A 9115-nucleotide genomic window follows, 5' to 3' on the forward strand; every position below is an offset into this window, starting at 1 on the left:
TTTGTCAAATGTCAATATGTCACATGTCATATGTGACATAAATTTGTTATGTAATTTTTAACATATTAAAAATCAACGTATTAGTAAAATACGTCACATACAAAATCGACTTAGTAATTTCATAATTACTCGTACCAAAATATTTTACCGTTTATAAATCGCATTTATAATAATTCATTCAAATTCAACTGTTTCTTTAAACAATAATTTCATCCGAGTAATGATACAATTCGATTACTCAGACCGTATCTCATTTAATCACATTTCAATTTGATACGTAAATTTTACTTCCAAAATCGTCCGTCAATTTTTCAGGTAATTTAATTAACTCGTAACATTATACGATTAATTAAATGATCAATTAAGAGTATTGCCCTATAGGTATGACCTAGGGGTCAATCGATCACCACCGTCACACGACAAGTAATGTCAAACTCTAGTCACCAATCATTACCGATATATGTTGACCAGTTGACAGTATAAATACTTCCCAATTGTATTCTTTAAAATGAGATTTAATAATGATATTTAAATCATGTAATCGCACTATTGTTGAGGACACATTTCCCAACAGGTACTTCTCACCTTTTTCTCTTAGTGTACTTTGCAAGATGGAAATTATAGATTGTTGTGTAGAGGACCATGTGGGTACTACTCTCATTAAAAACCCTTTGCAAGCATTGGAAGCCTTAGAAGCAAGTGAGGCCAAAAATAAGCATTGGGAATTGGAAGTAGATCTACTTGAAGCCGCTCTAGCTTGCAAGAAGCTCACATATGAGCAATCCATATTGATAAATGATATTCTCGAGGAAGCATCACAATCCACTAAAGTTGAACAAGCAACCAAAGATCACACCATGCAAGAAGAAGAGATGGACGTATATGTTGTGGAATTTGAGTACGATGAGTATGATGAGCTTGAGGAACAAGTCGAATATGCTGTGAGGATGGAGTGTATAATGGAGATGGAAAAAACCTTAGCGAACCTTCAATGGTAGAAAGTGAGGTACAAACTTCAATTCTAAAACCCATTCTCCCAAATTTGAAATATGCTTACCTTGATGAATCTAAAACCAAACCCGTGATTGTGAACGACAAACTTGATAAGAACCCATTGGAAAGCTTGCTTAATGTGTTAAAGAACATGAAAAAGGTATAGTATAGTCTAGATGAGCTTAAAGGAATAAGCCCCAATTTTTGCATGCATAAAATTCATCTGGAGAGAACCATAGGCCTACCATCCAATCCTAAAGGAGACTAAACCCCCACTTTCAAGAAGTTGTAAAAGCGTAGGTTATGAAATTACTTGATGCGGGAATCATTTACCCTATATCGGATTCGTTGTGGGTTAGCCCCGTTCAAGTGGTACCTAAGAAAGGAGGTACCACGGTGGTGGCAAATGATACGAATGAGCTAATACCCACAAGGAAGGATCATTTCCCCCTACCATTCATTGACCAAATGCTTGAGAGGTTAGCCTCTAACAAATTCTTTTGCTACCTTGACGGGTATTCAGGATTCTTCCAAATCCCGATATACCCGGATGACCATCACAAGACCACTTTCACATGTCCCTACGATACTTTGGCATATAGGAGAATGCCCTTTGGGCTCTGCAATGTTCCTGCTACTTTTCAAAGATGCATGATGAGTGTCTTCTCCGATTATCTAGAAACCATAATGGAAGTTTTTATGGACAATTTTAGCATTTACGGAAAAGACTTTGACTCTTGCTTGCAGAACCTTTCTCTTGTATTGCAAAAATGTGAAGATGTTAGCCTTGTTTTGAATTGGGAAAAGTGTCACTTTATGGTCAATGAAGGTATTGTTTTGGGTTATTTAATCTCGCAAAAGGGCATCGAAGTTGACAAAGCCAAGGTTGAGGTGATAGAGAAACTCCCATCTCCCGTGAATGTTAGAGGGGTGAGAAGCTTTCTCGGTCACACGGGTTTCTATCGCAGTTTTATAAAAGATTTCTCAAAAATCGTGAAACCCCTCACTCAACTTTTGCTTAAAGATGCCCAATTCAAATTCACTAATGAGTGTGTTGAAACATTTGATAGAATTAAAGAAGCATTGATCTCGGCACCTATCATCCAACCACCAAATTGGGAACTACCATTTGAGATCATGTGCGATGCGAGTAACTACGCCGTTGGAGCGGTTCTTGGCCAACGAGTAGGAAAGGCTTTGCATTCTATATATTATATAAGCAAGACTCTTGATGCCGCCCAAATGAAATATGACACCATCGAGAAGGAACTCCTTGCCATTGTTTATGCTTTAGACAAATTTCGTTCCTATTTGCCTGGATCGAAAGTGATTGTCTTCTCGGATCACCGTGCCCTTCGACATCTCTTGATAAAGAAAGAGGCAAAACCAAGGTTAGTGAGACGGATTTTGCTACTCCAAGAATTCGATTTGGAGATAAGAGATAAGAAGGAAGCCGAGAATGTAGTAGCGCATCACTTATCAAGTATTCGATTCCATGATGATGAGGGAGAGACACCAATCAATGGCTCTTTCGCCGATATTTTGATGGCCATCCATTCACAAATTGAGAAGCACACCACACCATGGTTTTTCGACTATGCTAACTACATTGTTGGAGGAGTTCTTCCTCCAAACTTGAACTACAATCAAAGAAAGAGATTCCTCTTAGAAGTAAAGAGATACTTTTGGGACGATCCTAATCTTTACAAGGAATGTAGTGATGGACTTTACCGAAGATGCATACCCCAATGGGAAGTTCAAGGCATTCTAGAGGGATGCCATTCATCACCTTATGGAGGACACCATGGAGCACGAAGAAATATTGCTAAGGTCCTCCAATCGGGTTTCTTTTGGCCTCCCATGTTTGAAGATGCTAGAGAATTTATTATCCATTGTGATCCTTGCCAAAGAACCGAAAACATTTCTTGGAGAAATGAGATCCCACAACGAGGAATATTGGAGGTAGAAATTTTCGATGTTTGGGGAATTGACTATCAAGGACCATTTGTGTCATCTCAAGGAAATAAGTAAATTCTTGTAGCTGTTGATTATGTATCAAAGTGGGTAGAAGCAATTGCTACCCCAACCGATGATTCCAAAACGGTTACCAAACTTCTTAAGAAAGTAATCTTTCCAAGGTTCGCAGTCCCCTAGAGCAATCATAAGCGATGGAGGGACACATTTCCATGAGAAGAAGCTCACATCTCTTTTTGGCAAAGTATGGTGTTCAACATAGAACCGGCTTGGTATACCATCCTCAAACAAGCGGTCAAGTTGAAGTTTCAAATAGAGTGATCAAGCAAATCCTTGAAAAGCTTGTTAACAAGACTCGTAAGGATTGGAGCATGAAGCTTGATAACACTCTTTGGACTTATAGGACGGCCTATAAGACTACCATAAGAGCCTCCCCTTAAAAGCTAGTCTATGAAAAGGCATACCATTTGCCAATTGAGTTGGAGTACAAAGCCTTTTGGGCAATCAAAGCTCTCAACCTTGATCTCAAGCTAAGTGGCCAAAAGAGGATAATGTACATTCAAAAGTTAGAGGAATTCCGACTACAATCCTATGAAAATGCCAAAATCTACAAGGAGAGGACAAAGTTGCTTCATGACAAGAGAATCAAGCAAAAGGCCTTGCATAAGGGAGACAAAGTCCTTCTATTTAACTCCCGATATCGACTCTTCCCCGGGAAGTTGAATTCAAGATGGATGGGCCCCTATGTGATTACCCAGGTAGGAAAGTATGGAGATTTTGAGATAAAATCGGAAGATGGAAACAAATTCAAAGTCAATGGCCAAAGGTTGAAGCCATATTATGAAGGAGCATTCATTGGAGAAGTCGAGGTCATCCGCCTCGGGCCTCTCCCGCCATGATAAGACCATCAAAGAGAGAGTTTGGTGGAGTCCTCTCCAAACCACCATTTGTAAATATACTAACTCTTATCACTTGGATTTTTAACTTTATTGCATTTACATAAAAGTATGATTCTTGACATGAGAGTGGGTGAGGGAGTGTTACTAACTCTTTTGATGAATGAAGAATTTAGCAATTCATGTGTGGAGAAGCACTGTTATCAAATGAGGAAGAAGAAGATCAAAACGAAGGAGACCCCTACGGGCAGACCTAAGCCCGTGGGAATTGCAGGTGATCCGAGCGTCCCAAGAGGGAACCCGCTCGTGCTAACAACAATCCGAGCGTCCTGGCATCGGGACGCAGGTCATGAGAAAGCTGGAAATTGAAGAAATCATACTGTGTTAGAATCTGGGTAGATCATCAGCAAAACGCTCGTCCCAGGCTTTGAGACGCTCGTCCTGAGTATGATCCGAGCATCCTGACAGGCTTCAAAACATTGATCTCACACTGTTTGTTAATCTGCACGTCCTCAAGCAAAGCCGAGCGTCGCCAGTTGTGATCCGCTCGTCTCCAGCAGAATCCGCGCGTCTCAGCACGGGTTGGAAATTCCAGAGTACACTGACTATGAATCCAAGCGTCCTAAGCTCGATCCGCCCATCTCCTGAAACACTGATCCGCTCATCCTGAACACGGCTCGCGCGTCTCCCTAGCTAGTTGCTCTCCTATTTTCGACAAATAAAATTTCCTTCCCACCACACATTTCATGACACCTCATCCTTCTTTCCTCTATAAAATATAAAATCCCCTCCCATATGACTCAAATCACACCAAAAGCACTCTTTCACCTCTCTAAATTCAAACCCCCCAAAACCTAGGGTTTCAAGAAGGATCTCAATTACAAAGAATACCTTCATCTTCAACAAGCTAATTTTCTAGATCTACCTTTAAGATGAGATGAAGAAGGTCCTTCCCTAAAGAAATAAGAAGACCAAGAGTGTAATTGGAAGCTCCTCCACATCTCACCTCAACACATTGAGGAGAGAGCATGAAGAAATAGTTGATCTCTCACGACTTAATGAGTTCTCTAACATAGAATTCGTCAATGATGTGAAAAGACTCGTCTTTCATCCCCTCCTCGGTAAGAACATTTGATGTGACCATAATTGACGCATATTTAGCCCCCGAATTACCCTTGTTTCCATGCTTTTTAGTACTTATTTAGGTCATTTCTTATCTTTAGTTCTTTGTTTTCCATATTCTTTGAGATTTTGATCCCTTGGTAGGAAAGGAGTAAGAATCTTGCATTTTCATGGCAAAACAAGACTAAATTGATCAAATTCAATGACCAAGCATCAAGGAGGGACAAGGTTAGAAGGCCTTTGTACATATCATAGTAGAAGAGCAATGTTGAGAAAAGATCCTTGAGTCCCCAAGGAAATCCCCAAGGAATTTATGAAGAAAAGGGAAGAAAAGAAGAAGTTACCACGCTGACTGACAATCCGAGCGGATTGTCAACAATCCGCTCGTCCTGCCCTTGCACAATCTGAGCGTCCCAGCTGGAATCCGCTCGGATTCCCCCTCAGCAATCCGCCCGAATTCCCCAGAATCCGCTCGGATTCCATCGCCCAAATCCGGCCGTCCCGACCTTAATCCGCCCGGATTCCTTCACAGCACGGGTTGTCTTCTTCAAGCTACGAAAAGAGAAGCCCTTCTCTCCAAAAATACCGGCTTCTCCTTGCTCAACTTAAAAAAGTGTAATTACTAGTTTAGCCCTTAGTTAACCCTAATGCATCCTCCCTAATTTTCACTATAAATACCCCATTAGTCTAATTAGAGGAGCATGTTCTTCTTATCAATAATTAGTGTAGTTAATATCAATCAAATCTCTCCTCAATATTGTAATCAAGTATTAATCAAGTTTTAATCCAAGTTTTAGTTCTTTAATCTCTCTTTTGTTCATCCTTTATTTTGGGTAATTGAAGATTATTTGGGTTATTATTGGGAGATTGACAACCTCTCAATCTAGCATTCAAGTACTTCTATTATTCTTGCTTTATTATTGGAATCATTAGTAGGTATAATCTCTTAATCCCTTTTTAATTATTGTTAATTACTTTCATTTATTCATCATGTTTCATATTGTTGGTATGATTGACAACCTTGCTAGCATGATCAACATGATAATGAGTGAGTAGTCTCTTAGCTAGGGTTAATGGGTGATTAGGGGAAACCAACATGGGGAATGATTCATGCTCAAATTAATATGCTTTCATATCTTATTTGCTTGCTTGTTTTGATCTCAACTCATGCACATGTTATATTTGATGAAATGCTAAGCCTATGAATCCTTGCATTTACTATCATCTCCTATCTTTTCAATGAGACTTGTAAGATATAACCCAACTCGAGTCTCATTAGACCATGCATGTTGTTGAGTAAGGAAGATTAAGTCGACTTGTAGGTGTTGTACAATCTAATCGATTCGGCTCCGGGACCCAAACTTTCCTAGGATTGTAAGATATAACCCAACTCAATCCATCACAACAATAATTGCTTGCTTATAATTTGAGAACATGTTTGTATGATCATATCCCATGATTCCCCTATGACCCCATGACACCCTAGTGCCTTTAATCAATTGTTTACACCCCTTTAATTCATCTTGCTTGTTTATTTTTCATTGTTATTCTAGTTTAGTAACCTTCTACATCAACCCAATTTGTGACACCCCTTAGACACCACTAGTTACAATAGAAATCTCATTTCAACTCCCGTTCCTTAGGATCCGACCTTTACTTGCCTCTTTACTAATTGTAGAGTTGCTTGTTAAGCTATAAATTGTGTTTTGATTCGACCGTGACCAACGACCACATCTATTTACTTGTGAATACGAAACGGACCGATCAAAAATGGCGCCGTTGCCGGGGACGGTGTTTGTTTGATTTAGATTTCCTTTTTTGTTATTAGTTGTGTCTTTCTTCGCCTTGAGGAAGTAAAAATCCTCAAGGTTTGTTCTAATTGTTTTTGAGTTGTTTGATATTTCGCATGTCTAGAAGGTTACAAAGTGATTTGTTACCTTTTGACCGTGAAATCGAAAGAATCTTGACGAACAATAGGAGACTTGTTAGGAGGAATTTGAGAGGTGTTAGTGAAGTTGTTCAACCCACTAGTGAGTTTGTCAATCCTTTCGCAATAGAAGGAGAAGAAAACCCATTACACAATACCCCCACAAAATCCACCTACAATGCCAAATTTCTCGTCACACTCCGTACCCACCGAGGAGAATCTACCAAATGGTACTCCTACACCGCGACATCTCACCGGAAATTTTATTGCCAAGTCCGCCTTTATCCAACTAGTTGAGAGGAGCCAATTCGGGGGAATGCCTAGTGAGGACCCTCATTCTCATATGGAAACCTTTTACGATTATTGTGATGCTATCTCTCAAACGGGCGTGACTCAAGACCAAATTAGATGGGTCTTATTTCCTTTTTCCTTAATCGGCACCGCAAAGCAATGGTTGAAGGGCCTTGATAAGGCCACCCTTGGAATAGATTCTTGGAACAAGTTGGCTCTAGCTTTCTACAAAAAATTCTACCCACCGGAAAAGACCAACATGCTAAGAGCTCAAATTACGGGTTTTAAGCAAAGGGATGAAGAGTCTTTGTATGAAGCTTGGGAGCGGTTCAAGGGAATTTGTCGCTCATGTCCTCACCATGGGCTTAGCGAATGGTTTTTGGTGCAACAATTTTGGAATGGTTTATATGAAGATTCTAGGAACATTCTCAATATGGGATCGAATGGGATGTTTACCGAGGTTGATGACAACCAAACTTGGAGCAAAATTGAAGAGATGGCAATCCATAACTCACAATATAGTAGACCTCGCAAGGCTACTAGAGGAGGAAAGTATGAAGGGGACGCCGTTACTCAATTAGGTGCCCAACTAAGCTCCCATATCGATACAATTAACTTGAAGTTTGAACAAGCTATGGCTAGACTTGAGGAAAACTCAAAATCATCGAAGCATCATGTCAATGCCATGACGGCATCCTCATCAATCCCAAGTGGGATATGTGAGAATTGTGGAACTTTGGGTCATGACCCAAGTGAGTGTAGGGGAACAACCGAACAAGTTAATGCTTTCCAAGCTTACAAAAGTGGTACCCCTTATTCAAATTTTTACAATGAAAACACCAAGTTCCATCCAAATCTCTCATACAAAAGCCAAAATGTGCAAAACCCTCAAACAACATACACTCCACCACCCATGAGAAACCAAAATCAAAGACCCTTTTACAATCAAAACCAAGGTTACCAAAATCAAAATCCATACAATCACCAAAATGACCAAGGTTTTGATGTCCAAAAAGCGGTCCTCCAAATGCAAAAGAATCAACAAGAATTTTTCACCCAAATGCAAAAAGATAGCCAAGAAAAAAAAACCACCATCAACAACATTCTAGCTCACACCAAGATGTTGGAAACACAATTGACTCAACTAGCATCTTCAAGCTCACAAAGACAAAAGGGGCAATTACCACCTCAAAGTAATCCCCCTAGACATGAAACGGTTAGTGCCATTCACTTGAGAAGTGGTACAAGGTATGAAGCACCGAAGAAGCAAGTTGAGGATGAAGTTGTGGAAGCTAGTGAAAAGGAAGAAATTGTGCAAAACTCCAAAGATGGAGAATCATCAAAAGAAGAAAGTTCAAAGAAAAATGAAGACAAGGCCAAAGAGAAGGAGCCCATTGTGATTAGACTTCCTTTTCCAAGTCGTCAAGCCAAGCCCAAATTTGATGATCAACTTGGAAAGTTCATGGAAATTGTGAAGAATTTAGAAGTCTCAGTTCCTTTCACGGAATTAATCAACCACGTTCCGGCCTATGCAAAGTACATGAAAGATATCCTCACAAAGAAGAAGTCGATCCGGAAACTTGAGACTATCGCCTTCACTAAGGTGAGTAGTGCAATACTTCAAGGGAGTTCACCTCCAAAGTTAAAGGATCCGGGGAGCTTCTCAATACCGTGTACCATTGGCGACACGACGATCAACAAAGCCTTATGTGATCTAGGGGCTAGTGTGAGTGTCATGCCGTACTCGGTAAGTAAAAGGTTGGGAATGGGAGAGCTTAAATGCACCAACATCACACTTCAAATGGCCGATAGATCGACGAAGACACCATTAGGGATATGGGAAGATGTCCCCGTGCGAATTGGGAAATTTTTCATCCCGGTGGACTTTGTCATTGTTGATATGGAGGAAGAT

The 9115-nt window shown here is 40.1% G+C and overlaps 1 non-coding gene across 1 annotated transcript; it reads right to left on the reverse strand.

Moving 5' to 3' along the window:
• Nucleotides 1-7462: 7462 nt before the first annotated feature.
• LOC141602975 (small nucleolar RNA R71) lies at nt 7463-7569 on the reverse strand. The gene has a single exon (XR_012524877.1). It is a non-coding gene; the product is annotated as a small nucleolar RNA R71 (small nucleolar RNA).
• Nucleotides 7570-9115: the final 1546 nt, after the last annotated feature.

This window comes from Silene latifolia, chromosome 9, assembly GCF_048544455.1.
Source record: "Silene latifolia isolate original U9 population chromosome 9, ASM4854445v1, whole genome shotgun sequence".
Classification (NCBI taxonomy): Eukaryota; Viridiplantae; Streptophyta; class Magnoliopsida; order Caryophyllales; family Caryophyllaceae; genus Silene; species Silene latifolia.